Genomic DNA, 15,940 nt, shown 5'->3' with positions numbered 1-15,940 from the left:
TGAAATGACTCTTAAAAAGGGAATTTCTTTAGTCTCCTATTGTTCCTAATTTGAAATCCCAGCTTTGACCCATCTAATAGTTATTCTTGACGTATTTTCTTTCATAGAAAGTGTCCAAAATATAAACAAAAGTAGCAGTCCAGTTTCTATTTTGCAATTCAAGTTTGGAAATCATTGAAGACTGCTCCAGAAAATTCCAAAAGCACCACGGGCCCTATTCGCCAACATGATGTCATAGTGTTGCAACTTGGGTCGGGGGTTCGGCTTTTCCAGAACCCTACCTTTTTATGAAACTATCTTGGGTTGGGTTTTTATAGGAAAACCCCAGAGTCATAAACCCGACCCTACCCGAGATAATTTCTCAAGTAGGGTTGGGTCGGGATTTTGCACGTGCCATTAAGCAATAGTGCAAGCGAGGATTCAACTAATGATTTTTGGTTTGAAAATGCATCTCCTATGAAGAGTTGTTTGATGCAACTAATGGTTTTCACCATGGGGCATGGAGTTTGTACGAATGAAGGGGATTGGAGAAGAGAGAAGTGGAGGGGTGTCGACCGTCAAGTGCGTTGGATAAGAGAGGAGTGCTAGGGTTTATCTTATAAGTTTTAATGAAGAAGTGAGGAAAACATTTTATGTTTTTGTTAACTTACCAACTTCTCCAAAAGCTTAAGCTGTTGGAGAAAGGCGTTATTTATCTTTTATACTTTAACACTCCCCCGCACGTGTGGCCCACTTGGCAAACATGTGGCACATGTGTTCCCACTTTGGGCCGACCATCGCATGTGGATTTTTGCTATCCGAGAGGTTTGAACTCGAGACCTTTGGCTTTGATACCATGTTAACTTACCAACTTCTCCAAAAGCTTAAGCTGTTGGAGAAAAGGCGTTATTTATCTTTTATACTTTAATAGTTTTGAAGATCTAGTGGTGTTAGGATGGTTTTTTTTTTGCTTTAAAACCAACCCGACCCAAGATTGGTTCAGTTTTTTCAACCTGAAAATTATTCCATCTCAAGACCCAGGATTTCTGAACCCATTTTGGGGTATTTTTTGGTTGGGCTGATGCGAATCAGGTTTTACTCTACCCAAGTTGCAACCTAAGTATCGATGACATCATCATTGCTGTCCACTCTTTCCTCGTCTTCTTTTATTTTTCTTTCTAATTTAGGCACTCCTCGATAATGGATTGGGGCTGGGCTTAGTGCTCTTTTTGCTCAAAGCATGGGCTGCAATAGGCTATTATCTTAGATTTTGAGATTAACCTAGGCAATATCGATTTTCCTTTTGCAATACATTGATGATCCGATAATTTTGTTTGCTGCTATTTTGAGCAAGTTTGGCCAATCAACTCTTTTTTTTTTGAGATGTTGAAGAAAACTTTATTAACTCAATGAAAGCAAAATTATAAAAGTACTGAAAGGAAGCAAAATTGTATAACGGTTAGAGGCTTCCCTGCATACAAAGAAACTCCTCGAACAACCCCCCTTTACTCGGGAAGTCTGCAATCTAGGAATATAAGAAATAGAAAAATTGTTCCAAATTCAATGTTCTGTATTCTCATCCTAGTGGTGACTAAGCTCCATGGGCCGGACAATATGCCATTGGAAAAGTTCCCCTTTTCACTAAGGTTACTTACATAATCAATGACAAGAAGCTTAATCCCTGTCAAAACTCAAAAGTCCACATGCCTCCGCCTTGTTAGAATCCTTCCACCAAGTTGGACCTGAGAGAATGACACCATGTTTCCTAACTGATTCTACAATTCACCCCCTAATGCCCACTGGACACGGGTTATCCAAAGATGTACCATCAAAGTTGAGCTTAAGGGTACTGGGAGGCAACAGGAGTGGCAGAGTTGGGAAGAGAGGGGGAGAGGGTCATTTATGTTTCATGTCCTTCTTCCCATGCTTACCCATAGTAGTCAACTCCCATTTTCTATGAAAATGTTGGTTAGAATATCCACTAAGCTCCTCCTTCTCAATGGTACATGAATAAATGAGGCTTTAGGACCTCCCAAATGACCTGAGCAAGTGATTTTGCCTTCAAATGTCTTATTTCTTTCGTTCCATTAAACCCAAGCAACCCACATTAGGGATCATAAGCCTTAATCTTCAGCCTTTCTTCCCTAGGTGGCTATAATTCCACCCCTCTAGTAATTGTCTAAACAACCAACAGTCCAAACATTCTAAGCCAACTTGCAATGAGCGGGAATATGATTGTGATACTCTTCATCCATCTTGCACAAAACACATTTATTCAACAAATGACAGATATTTCTATTTAAGACATTGATGTATTGATATTTTGATGAGCCGTCTTCTAACAAAGGTTTTGCACCTTAGGCGGTGCAAAAGATCTCCAAACCTCTATCCAATTGAAAGAGGGGGTCATCCTCTAATGAGCCATCGAAATAACAAACAAACCAAGAACGTACAACAAGGATCCAATGACCAAATCCTCCTATCATTAAGGAAGGAGGAAAACACATCCAACGACTAACAAATTCAAGTAAAAACTCTCTCCTCATTGTTCAATTTACTGCTAAGGATCAAAACCACACCACACCACCCCTGACTAAGAAAATCAAGTAAAAACTATCACCTCATCGTTCAATTTACTGCTAAGGACCAAGACCACACCACACCACCCCTCACCCATAGCAATTAATGGCATGAACCCTCTGCTCATTCACTACCATATAGAAACTTGGATAAGCATGGCATAGTGGGAATTGACTCAGCCACAAATCCTTCCAAAGCCTTAACCCGTTTCTGTCCCACCCTGGTGAATGATGAGAAAACACCTTTAACACAGCACACCTACTACCATGCCCCCAAACTCCCCTTCCCAGCTGTCGTCCTGCCGACTCACACCAGTCTCCATATTTTCCCATAATAATTAATCCCTAAAGGGGCAGATGTAGATGCTAAAGATAAGTTCAAGCAGATGTACATGTGTAATGTGTTTGCCTTTTCAAAGTACTTAAGTCTTTCATGTAAGGCACCTTTGACATACCATGAAGATGCATCTATCTCATTTTTTCTTTCCATCTAGCTCCATGCTTGTTCTAGATTTTTTTTCTGAAAATTGCTTGTTCTAGATTATTCTTAAAATATTTTGTACTATCACATTGTGCCATCGTGTGAGCTATATCCAAATGCTGTTTCTTGGGAGATTGATTTTTGGCTTTTTCGAGCAGGCTTGAAGGGACTGTACAGTGTCTAATAGTCTTAATGTAACATAGATGTTGGAGAGTATTTTAATGTGCATTTACAATAATATTTTGTCATTTTCTTAGTCAGAATTTTTAAAAGGGGAAGTTCTTTCATTTTTCCCCCTTTTTTCACAGGCTTCTGTGGAAAATGGATGTAGCAAGGCTGTTGGAAATCTTTTATACACGGTAATCATTTTAGTTGTTACCAAAAGTTTTTATTAGAGATGTTTTATAATGGTTTGTGATATCGGTGCTTATTTAAATGGAGCAGGTGGCAACGAACTTTCCAGCTAATGCACTTGTTCATAGGCCAACTTTACTCGAATACATTGTCTCAACAAAGGTTGAATCTTGGTGATCCCTATTTTTTTCATCCAACTTCAACAATTTGCACAATATTTTGAAGAATGATAAGAAAAATTCAATATAATTTGCACACTGTTTGATTGGGACCATTGGAGAAGTTGATTTTGCACTAATTTTTACTTAAATTGGAAATATTTTGTTCGCAAAACATATTTGTGATTGTTTTCTTTTTCAAGAAACTTACTGCAGTTCCAGTATTCTCATTATGAAGTGTACTTATTGCAGATTAAAAATCCAACACGGTTAGAATCAGCTTTGTCATTTCTTAAAAGTGTTGGTCCAGATAATTTTCAATTGAATGACTTTGAAGTAGCCTGTGGTGTAGGTATGTCTATGTGCTATAATGTTTTTCTCTTAGTGTCTTAATGTTTACTTAGCGTATAGTCCCTGTTTTTTCATAAAACCATGAATCCATGATGTTATGAGCAGAATTTATCGTATATTTGTAGACACAAGTGATCAATGTGTATAATCATTGTTCTATCTGGTCACTAGTTTACTCATTCTTGAGTTGAACAGTCCTCCATGTTTGTGATACTTAGTTGAAACAGTGGGCTAACTCGCGCCAAGGCTTGGAAAAATTACGCCAGAGAGTAATATGACTTAACCCAAAAATCACCTTTTTGAGCTGTGGGTCAAATTATCTCGTCAGACTAACTGGATGATGGGATGAAAACACTCTTAAATTTTCTAGAGAAGGTAAAAAGTTCATTTGAAGCTCTTAGTGATAGGTCCTCCCTTAAAATTGGGTTTATCACCTTTTGGGGGCATATTGGTCCATGTAATGGGAGACAAGGGCACACAGATTCATTCCCTTACTAAATAGATTTGGAAATTCCAACAAAAATGTAGACTCCCTCCCCGCTTTTATCCAACAAAACGAGTTTTTTATAGCCATTCCCCACAATAACCTTAATATTGTCATTGTAGGTGCTAAACTCTTGTTTCCAATGTTTCCAAATTGAAAACCCTCCACGTTCCTATTCTCCTAGCCTAAGGCATCTATCAGGCTTCCTGTTTTTTAAAATAAAATTAATTTAGCATCCAAATTATCTATTTTGGAAAGACATGTTTTTTTTAAAGATAACTGATTTATATATGGGGGCGCGGTTCGTGAGCTAGAGCTCACAAATACACCATCTCCATGTTCTTTGACTCATCCAACCCATTCATTCTATAGGACCTCACATAGATAGGGTGTTCCTAACAAACCATCTCAGGCTGAGCTCTAGCTCACAAACCATATATCCTTTATATATATGTGTGTGTGTGTGTGTGTGTGTGTGTGTGTGTGTGTGTGTGTGTGTGTGTGTGTTTTGAAGAAAAAGAACAAAAGATTATGTAGGGGTAGAGGTTGCCCCTCATACAAATGGTCCCTACCGGATTTAGCCAATGAATCAGCAAGGTCGTTGCTTGATGTAGGTATGCGAGAGAATTAAACATTTGTGAAATTACAAAGGTCGACAATGTCATCAATAACATTGACTAATCTCCATGGTCTCGCGATCCTTCCACCCACAAAATCCCAATCGATGAATCACCTTCAGATGAGAGGAGCACTAAACTCCCTTTTGAATATTCTCCATCCTATTAACAAGGCTCTGATCTCAGCCTCATTGGAATCATTTCCACTAATTGAATTGGAGAACGAATAACTAGCAGTCCCATTCATGTCGCTAAATACACTTCCCACACTCACTGACCTTGGATTATCCATGGAACACGCGTTGAAATTTAGCTCACTGATGGATGGCGGCGAACACTTCCACACAGTAGGAATCTTCTTCAGAATTTGGCAATTGATAGTCTCACTCCACTTCTGGGCTATAACCTGAAAAGAGAAACAACAAACTCCTTCGATAGAGTGCGAATAATGGTTGCCGCCTTAATACACTAGGAAGTTCTATACAAAGACTTCTGCCATAGACATCGTCCTAGAGAGCCAAGATGAATGCACCTCCGCGCTTCAAAGAGGCCATGAAATGATTTCAGCATTACCCATTGGATGTCAAACCATACTGAAAGACAATCCTCACCTTGCTTGATACCTCACAATGCATGACTAGATGGTCAATTGATTCCTCTGCTTCCAAACATGTAGTATATTTGTTGGCAATATGGAAACACCTCCCCTTTGAAGCCTATCCATGGTACTAATATTCTTTAACAACAATAACCACGAGAAAGCTTGAATGCAGAACAAGGGCATGCCAAACTGCCAAAGTCTCTGTCACCTCAAAGTAAATCCTCCCTTCTCGCAAAGAAGCTTGAAGAAAGATTTAAAGGAAAAAGCTCCTTTTGGGTCCAGAGTACATAATTGATGACAGATGGGTACGGAAAGATCATTATGCATGCAGCTCAATAACAAGTTGGTGTAGGACGAATCTATGAAAGGGACGTTAAGGGTGAAAATTAGGGTTTTGGGTCCTAAAATATGTGATTAGATTGGAAAAATATTTCTACTAGGTTTAGCGTAGATTTAGAAGGGTGCATATGCATGCTAGGAATGTGTCGGGAAGGTGCAAACAATGGTTTTGATGAGACCTATGTTGCATGGATTCTTTGCCCCCCTATGCCGAATCCATGTCGACACGTCTCTGCATCCGAATCGGACATGGATTCACGTGGGACGCACCCGGATTCTTGTCGTAGCTGTGTCCCGCATGAATCTTGTTTTTTTCGGGCGAATCCGATTCATCGTTGTCTCTTTTGAAATGTGAATCCTATATATTTTCCCTTTAAACGTATTTTCTTCCTAACTTTTTTAATATGAAAGCACAACCGGTACTCTTTTAATAAAAACCCTAGCTCCTCGACCCTTGAACATCCGTCCCCTTCCTCCTTCCCAACTTTCTTAATGCAAAACTCGCCTCAACCAGAGTCTACCCTCTCTACCTTCAATTTTTTCATGAATATATATGCATAGGGATTTGCTAGCGTCCATCGCAGTAGGCATTTCGCGGAGTGTCTGTTGCAAGAGAGAGCAACCACCTCAGATGAATTAAATGAATAAGACAAAATCTGAGCCTATTTGGCTGCCCTCTCATGCAACAGACGCTTTGTGAAATGCCTTCTGTGGTGGATGGTAGCAAATCCTCCCCCCCCCCCCCCCCCCCCCACCCCCCACACACACACACTCAACTCAACTCAACTCAACTCAACTCAACTAAGCCTTTGTCCCAAACTAGTTGGGGTCGACTAATGAATCCTTTAGAAAATTTTCATTAAGAAGGTGAAAGAGTCTACCCGGCTCAAATTGACTAAGTCTAATCCCGACATTAGTTGGGTTCATCTACATGGATCATTTTCTTCATTTCTCTCCTATCCAAAGGTCATATTCTCTGTTATGTTCCTAGCCCTCAATTCTTTCCTCATTGTTTCTACCCAAGTTGTTTTCGATCTGCCCCTTCCTCTTTTTACAGTTTTACTCCATCAACTTGGCATTAGTCACTTCTTCTCACTAGAGCATCCAAAGGCCTATGTTGGTTATGCTCAAACCATCTTAAGCGGTGCTTTCTCATCTTCTCCTCATATAATTGAATTTTAAATAGTGAACATTTTATTTTATTTTAAAATTACCGAATCCGAATCCTACTTTTGGGGGTTTGCCAAATCCGACACCTCAAATCCGTGTTGGATCTTGACACGCGAATTCGAATCCATGCAACACTGGATTAGGCTAATGGACGACGGGGTTAATAATAATATGTAAAGATCAAGAACTGAAAATAAAGAGGATTGGAGCAAAAAAAATAAAAATAAAAATTAAGTTAAATATCAGAGAAAAAAAATAAAGGGGAGAGGGATTACCCCTTAGGGTCTTCTTCGCATGCATTCATCCAAGATAGAGAGCAAATTGCAATTTTACATTTACAGACAAATAAAACTTGGACCCTGTTAAAAGTATAAAAGATAAATAACGCCTTTCTCCAATAGTTTAAGCTTTTGGAGAAGTTGGTAAGTTAACATGGTATCAGAGCTAAAGTTCTCAAGTTCAAACCTCTCGGATAGCAAAATCCACATGCGATGGTCGGCCCAAAGTGGGACCACATGTGCCACGTGTTTGGCAAGTGGGCCACACGTGCAAGGGGGAGTTTTAAAAGTATAAAAGATAAGTAACGCCTTTCTCCAATAGCTTAAGCTTTTTGGAGAAGTTGGTAGTTAATAGACCCCAAGTCCAAGACTTAATCCACCTCTTCAAATAGACCAATAGACTTCTTTAAGTTGGAAGGGTGTGCCCTTGGGGTCACTTAAACTTAAGCGACTAATTGCAAATGACTTAATTACCCCTTTTTTGAATGGTAATGACTTAATTACCCTTATCAAGATTTTCGTAATGTATTTGTAGACCCCATTTTAAAGGATACAGCCGACCCCAACTAGTTTGGGACAAAGGCTTAGTTGAGTTGAGTTGAGTTGTAGACCCCATTTTAAACACCGATAACTTAAATAAACTAAGTGATGTTGATGGAAAAAGACCGTGGTACCCCTACTATAACTTAAAGGACCTAAATGAGACTTAAATTTTAATGTGGGTCCTAGAACGGTTCCCATAAATACTCGTCTATCTCTTTTCCCCTGTGAACATACACTTTCCAACAAACAAGGTTATAAGAACAGTGTTAAACTCATCATCTTTTATGTTATGACTAAAGAACAACCCCAACAAGCCTCCTTTTTTTAGACAAGGTCAAAAGTTCATTTGAAGGTCTTAGTGATGCTCCTCCATTAAAATTAGGTTTATTACCTTTTGGGGCCATATTGCTCCATGTGATGGGAGACAAGGGCACACAGATTCATTCCCTTACTAGATAGATTTAGAATTACAAACCAAAGTAGAGTCACTTCCCCCGTTTATCTAACAAAACGAATGTTTTACAGATATTCCCTACAATACATATAATATCATCATTGAAAGTGCTAAACTCCTGCTTCGAAGGTTTCCAAGCTGAAAACCCTTCTTGTACCTATTGTCCTAGGCTAAAGCATCTATAGAACTTCTCATATTTAGAGTAAAATTAATTTAGCATCCAATTCTTTCAGTTCTGGGGAGATTTTCTGTAAAGATAATTGATATCCTAAAGAAAAAGAACCGAAGATTACATAGGACTAGAGGTTGTCCTTCATACAAATGATCCCTACAGACACCAGATTTAGCCAATGAATCAACAATGTCATTGGCTGATCTTGGTGTGCAAGTGAATGAAACATTTGCAACAGTACAAACATCGACAATCTCATCAATAACAGAGGCTAATGTCCACGGTCCCATGCTTCTTCTATTCCCAAAATCTCATTTGATGAATCACCTTCAGATGAGAGGAGCACTAAACTCCCACTTTAATATTCTCAGTCCTGTTATCAAGGCTCCAATCTGTCCCTCATTGGAATCAATTCTATCAATTAGATCACAGAACGGATAATGAGTAATCCCATTCTTGTCTCTAAACACGTTTCCCGCACTTGCCGACCGTGGATTACCCATGGAGTACCCGTGGAAATTTAGCTTAGTGTTGGATGGTGACGGGCACTATCTCACAGTAGAAATCATCATCAGAATATGGCAATTGATAATCTCACTTCCCTTTTGGACTGCAACCTGGAAAAAGAAATAGAAGACTCCTAATGATTGAGTCCTTAATATTCCAACGTATCTTTTGAACAATATTAGTCTTGTTCCTAAATGATCTGTTGTTTTCTTTCAATCAAAAGGTGGCCAGAAGTACTCCTGGTGCGAAGCCTCCAGATTGCTTGTGTGATTCTATCTATATCTTCACCATCTTTGGTAAGATGCCAAAGAAAAGTCTTGGTGGGATGACTTGAGGTAAGTATCTTATTTTTTTCATTACTTGAAATCTAGGGGCGTGTTCGGCAATGATTCTCATTCCCTAGTACAAAGTTGGGCCCAAAACAGATTGATGAGAATCTGGGGAAGCAACTCCTAGTCACTCTACAGAATCCCATCTTTTAAGGGTGAAAAAGGCAAATTTGGTGGAAACGGACCTAGCAGGTTGTGATTGCTGAACACCCACTTTTGCAATTTTTTTCGTTTCTCACATTTGCGTCATCTATCAAAACGGAAAACCTCATTTAATAAGGGTTTCCGAACACGCCCTAGATTTCTCCTATTTTATCTATTCTTTTCTTGGCTTCCTATGTAAAAACAATCCACTCAGGAATCAGAAATATTCTTTCCTTTGATAAAATTCAAAACCCTAATTTTTTATTGTTTTACCTTTCCCATCTCAACCTAAATCCTGTATCTCTTAATCTTGCTCATCATTTAAAATTTTGGCCTAAACATTTCGTTTGGGCTGAAATATTTTGATTTCGGCTGCTACCGAAACGGAATCTACTTGGATTCAGAAATATACTAGATTTTGCCCAAAATTTTGGAATTTCGTCCGAAATTTCGAAATTTCATTAATGTTTTGGTCGAAAAATACGAAACATGCAACTTTTTAGATAAAAAACAAAACATTTCAACGGAAGCCCTGACAAAAATCAACTCTACTTGTAGAAAAGAGAAGAACCATGAGATTCCTTTGAGATATTTCTAAAAAAAGGTCAAAAAATTAAAAGAAAATCTATTGCCGTTGTGATTTTGTACTGAAATGTTTCCGTGATTTTACACGATTTAAGCATAAATTCTATACCGAAGCTGAAATATTTCAGTTTTGATGATGGCCAAAACTGAAACTGAAATTTAAAACCTTGATCTCACCCAAAACCCTTACTGCACCTTCTCGGCATACATATGCACCCCTCCAAACCTAGCCTAAACCTAATAGAAATATTTTTTTAATATAAGCACATATTTTAGGATTCAAAACCCTAATTTTCACCCATCCTTTTTTTTTTTGAGTAACAGTTTTCGCCAATCTTTTTCACTACTAATGTCCCTTCCATAGATCCGTCCTCACTCCTACATTAGGTTGGTATCAGTGAAGTATTAGTCCTTTGATGCAAGGTTTTAAATTTCGACCGAAATCCGAAATTTCGGATTTTTCGGATTTCGTTCAACACTGAAACCGAAACGTTCCGAAATCGAAATCCCTGAAACGTAATAAATTTTGGTCGAAATTTCGTCAATTACGGTTGAAATTTCAATAAAATAATATTATTTTTATTTCTTTCCAGAATTTCAGCCCAAATTACCTAAATTTCGGGAGAAAAATCAGGCATTTCGTTAGCTTCTGCCGAATTTCGACCGAAATTTCGGTTTCGGTGAATGCCGAAATTATAGCCGAAACCGAAATTTAAAACCTTGCTTTGAGTTCTGCACCAACAACAATCGTCACCTTGCTTGATACCTCATACTGCATGAACAGATTCGTCAATTGATTCTTCCGCTTACAAACATGGAGTACATGTGTTGGCAACGTGGAAACAGCTCACCTTTGAAGCCTATCCAAGGCCCTCATCTTATTTAACAGCAATGACCACAAGTAAGCTTGAATATGTGATGGAACAGGGGAATGCCAAAAAGCTTGAATATGTCACAGAACAGGGGCATGCTAGTCTCTGCCACCTCAAAGTAAATCTTCCCTCATTGCAAAGAAGCTTGAAGAACAATTTGACAGAAAAATATCCTTTCGGATCCAGAGCTCATACTTCTCTCTCTCTTTCCCCGAGAAACATACACACTTTCCTAGTTCCAACAAACAAGGACTGTTAAACTCATCATCCTTTAGGTTATGACGGAAGAATACCCACCCCTCGGGAAAACAAATAAATCTCACAACAAGACAAGAGCTTTTTATTCCTAACGAGACTCTAGAGGTTCAGGTAAGTTTAGCTAGGGACATACTTCTATCTACTTGTTTCCAAGCCCTCACTGCATTTCCCATCTCATTCCTAAACCAACATTCCTCAAGTTGAAAAATTGATCTGATATGAGAGAATCTGATTAGATGATTGGGAAACGTATGAGTTTCTTTTATCTAAGGCCCATATTACTGCCAACTTTCATGATTGCACCAAAGTTTGCATTGCAGTATTTTGGAAGTTTCATAGCATGTGTTATATCTGTTAATTCAGCTCATCAATAAATGGTACTTTATACTTCAAATTCCTGTAATGGCTCTCTCCTTTGGTATTGTTTTATATGCTTTTTTTTTAATTTTGTATTTTAGGTTTCTTTTAGTGACTCATACAGTCTCCCTTGCAAGCAGGAGTCGATGTTTCCATTGAAGAAATTGAATGCGCCGTTGCAGAGGTTTTGGAGGAGAACAAGGATGCCATCTGGGAGTTACGCTATCAAATAAAAGGTCATACTTTCTCACTGTCACTGTTTAATCTTTATTGCATTATTGAAGTATACTATGATTTGTTTTCTCTTGGACCATTGTATTCAATTGTCCCTTTAGTTAGTTGGTTCTTCTAAAATCGATCCAATCTTGTTGTTTATAGGTTCATTTACAGGTTTTGTAAGAAATTGTAATGCATTATCTATTCATTCTTTCTTTGTTCTTTCCTACTAGTGGTGTTGTGGTGGTGCAAAATCCTCAAATTAGTCTTTGGATTATCTTGTGGATAATGGATATTACATGAGAAAGCCCTGGAAAAGTTTAGAAGAATTTCTGAATTGAGTTTCTCTTAGCATGGAAAATTCACATCGCCACAAGAAATTAAAAATTTCATAGATGTATTGTCAACCACTCCAGCCTGTCATTTAGTGCATATGAAGTCCTAGGGCTAAAAAGTTGTGGCATTTTGTCAGGCAGGCAGACTTTGTTTAGGTTTGAGAAGTCTCATATTGGTGCCGTGGGGATATTTTAGTTGATACAGAATGAGTCAGAACCAGAAAATTACAGTCAAGTTACTTGGTTATGAAAAGTGATGACAGTCACTTACACACAAAATTGATACAAAATGTATACTCCCAGTGTTTGCTTCTCATGGCACATGGTTAAAACAAACTTGTAATATCGTTCAGTTTTCGAGGCATGTAACCATTGACTTGGCTCAGGGTTAGCTGCATAAGATGGTGTGCAAGTTTGGAAAAATCCTAAATGGGCTTAATAAGATTTGAGATTTTGAGGAAAAGTGATGAAGACCAAGTCTTTGCGAAAGGCAAGAGAAGGAAGCAACATGCTCGAAAGAGGGACCCACAGGGAGCACCCATGAAATATTGAACCAAGAACAAGAGCTGCATGACGGGGAGGGATATTTCTTTCGATTTGCGACTTTCATTTCCATCAACAATCGTGGGTATTTACTTGCCATATTTTGGGTTATCACACATCCTTGGGTCTACAGTGAGCTTTGTCATGTGAAGATTCCTTTACTTAGTCAGTTTTAGTTTTAGTTTTTGGTGTTCAGCTAGGAAGTTGTTTCTTTCTTACAAGTAGTTTCTATTTTTTTTAGGACTGTTATCTTTTAGGTGTTTGATTTGAATACATAGTTTATAATTTTGGGACTGTTGTTTTAGATAGTTTGTCAATTATCACTTTTATGTGTTAGAAGGTCTAAGACTTCTAGTAATTAGGAGTTGTAATAGGATACTATTTCTAAATTTGCTTGAAGTCTTTCTAGGCGACTCATTTGAGAAATTGATTCTTTATCTACAAAAGCTTTTATGTATCCATTATTCCTTTCGGTTAAGGATGAAACACTTGTTTTCTTATTAGAACTGAAAGGATTAACTGAACCCATCGGCTTTGTGAACATCTTCTATGCAAATGAGGACTTACTATATTAATGGGCAAGGGAGGAGGATGTTGGAGAGCTAATGTTGGATGAGCTAGGCGGTAGGTTGAGTACTTTTATTGCCTCAAGGACGGGAGTAGATGAGGATGATACCTTGTCGTCGACACAAGGCCAACTCCTGCCATCAAAGTTTCGTTACAAGATAGTGTTGATGACTAATCCATGGATTCGCCCACATATGGTGATTGCCGTGGGAATATTGGTGCTGGAAATTCTGGTGGGGGGTAATGATGGAGGTATTGGCAGTTTTTTTTTTTTTTTTTTGGTGGGGGGGGGATGCTGAATATGGTGTTCAAGGCAATGTGGGTGGTCATACCTCTTACTCTTAGTCCATTCACAGTGGAGCATGGTTTTGACCATGTGAAGCAGGACTAGGATCATGATGCACAAGAACAGCCACAAGCGTGACACGTATTTGCATGACAACGACGAAGGCTATGCATCACCAACAAAGAAGATGAGTCCATGGATGCTCATCGTTATGGAGTTTTGCTAGTTTGACAGACACCTTTGACAACATCAGCATTGGAGGTGGGAGCTTGACTGGCGTTGGTGTTGGGAGTCCACTATTTATGGTCCTCATGGTTACGAAATTGTATCTTCTGAGAGTAGCTGAGATTCAACTGCTTCTTATGAGTTTGGTTATGACTATGGGTCGGTACGGACTCACACTCACAGAGGGAGTCATATTGGGTGTGGGATGCCATATGGCTCACATGCACATGTGCACTCATGCCATGTAGCCACATTCGGGATTGTTCATGGAGGTTGATCAGCATCTCTTTGATTATTGTGCCCAAGAGTACCAGCAGTTGTATGTTATTCGCATGTCGTGGCAGAGGTGCTACTTGTTTATCAAGAACCAGATTCGTCAGATGATACGCTGTGAACATCATTATAGAGATAGAGATAATTTTCTAATTTTCTTTGTAGTTGGAAGAACCGATGATCTATGAAGCGGAGACGGGTGGGGGATTGGTTCTGCTTATCGTGTGCTTAATGTAACTTTAAATGGCGGAGCTGTTATCGATGGTGTAAGCAGAAGAATCAGGATCACCTACTTGGAACTACCTCATCTACAAAAGGGGGTTTGTGGAAAGCAAGAAACAAGAAGAAATCAATCCGAAGGCCTGGAGACTGGAGTTGCTTATCTTGCGACTATCTTAACTTCAGATGACGGGACACATGTCGGAGGTGCCATTTGGACAGACAAAAAAGAAAAAAAATGCTTCAACCCTTAATGTAAACCACACCATTTCAGAAGCCCTCTTGATAAATAAGGAAGATGACCGATGGCCGGACTCTGGGACGATTTCCTCATTGGTTGAGGGTGGCTCTCTGCTCTTATCTATTTTGGGTAAGGAGGTGGAAATGAGGTTGGATACTCTAAAAGCCTGCTTGGTAGGAAGGAGGAAGGAAACTTCTGGGATGCTTAATGATCTTTGGCTGGGCTAAAGGAGCTCGGGATACCCCCTCTCTTCCTTGCCCATGTATCCTATCTACGAACGAAGTATTGTTCATGTTTAGTTCAGAGGAGGAGGCTGTAAAGTCCCTGGCTAAAGGCAGCAAGGTATGGGGTAGTCAGTTATACTCTTTATCCACTTGCAGCTGTGAATTGCAGGTGCTACATCAGTCTGTCGATTTTTGGAATGAGAATTTCTGGAAGAATCAATGTATTTACAGAGTGCCATCGTTTATGAGAATTTGTAATAATGAAGCATATGACCCTCGTTGCGTCTCCTTGGGTCCATATCATCATGGAGAAACCCAACTTATGCACATGGAGGGACATAAGGTCAGAGCTGTTCTTCATTTAGTCAAGATATCGGACAAACCCATGACTGATTATGTGAACGCTCTGGAGGAAGTTGTGGAAGAGTTGATGGATTCTTATGACCAGCTTGAGTGCAAATGGAGGGACAGAGACAAATTCTTGGAGCTAATGTTCCATGATGGGTGTTTCTTAATCGAGATCCTGCGCAAATTCGCCGACACTAACTATGGAGATTATGCTCACAATGATCCCATTTTTGGCATACACGGATTGTATAAAATCGGTGTTGTTCTTTTTGAGGACACGTTGAAGATTGAAAATCAATTGCCCCTGCTTGTTCTCAACAAGTTGGTAGTTGTTGAAAAAGGAATGACACAGGACAGGTGAGACCTACTATAAACAAACACCCGATTACTCTCTTTTTTAGTTTTTCTTTTAGTCTTATATCTATCCATCTACATATGTATCTGTATATACACACACATGACCACACAGAGCAGGTGTAACGTTCGTAGCAACCGAACCATACTACTTGAATATCTCATTAGTTGAGGAAAATCAGTCACTCACCAAGTCTATCGAAAATTTCTATGCTTGGTTCAAAGATCAAAACCTTGACGACAGGAAAGAGCCTTAACCATATAACTAAGAAAGAGACCCACAGCCTTGTAGCGACAGTTAAGCTCGAGCAAGAAATAAGGAGCCATTGCGGATGATTTAGATAGAAGGTGCACGAATGTGTAGGCAGAAGCTTTTTGAGTCGGGGAGTGTGTATCTGTAGACACACACATGTGAATGCATATACACACACATGTAGAGAGAGTTTTATACGGTGTTCGAGCATTCATGCACGTTCCACTCTTGATATTTGATCCTG

General features: G+C 39.1%; 1 long non-coding RNA gene across 1 annotated transcript; it reads left to right on the top strand.

The window, feature by feature from the left end:
* The first annotated feature begins 3,288 nt into the window (after positions 1–3,288).
* On the top strand, positions 3,289–15,641 carry LOC143858170 (uncharacterized). Its single transcript, XR_013238883.1, has 4 exons — positions 3,289–3,398; positions 3,484–3,555; positions 3,804–3,903; positions 11,753–15,641. It is a non-coding gene; the product is annotated as an uncharacterized LOC143858170 (long non-coding RNA).
* Positions 15,642–15,940: the final 299 nt, after the last annotated feature.

This window comes from Tasmannia lanceolata, unplaced genomic scaffold, assembly GCF_043159265.1.
Source record: "Tasmannia lanceolata isolate RefF3 unplaced genomic scaffold, GAP_Taslan_0.1 ptg000025l, whole genome shotgun sequence".
Classification (NCBI taxonomy): Eukaryota; Viridiplantae; Streptophyta; class Magnoliopsida; order Canellales; family Winteraceae; genus Tasmannia; species Tasmannia lanceolata.
This window is presented reverse-complemented; position numbering and strand designations above follow the sequence as displayed.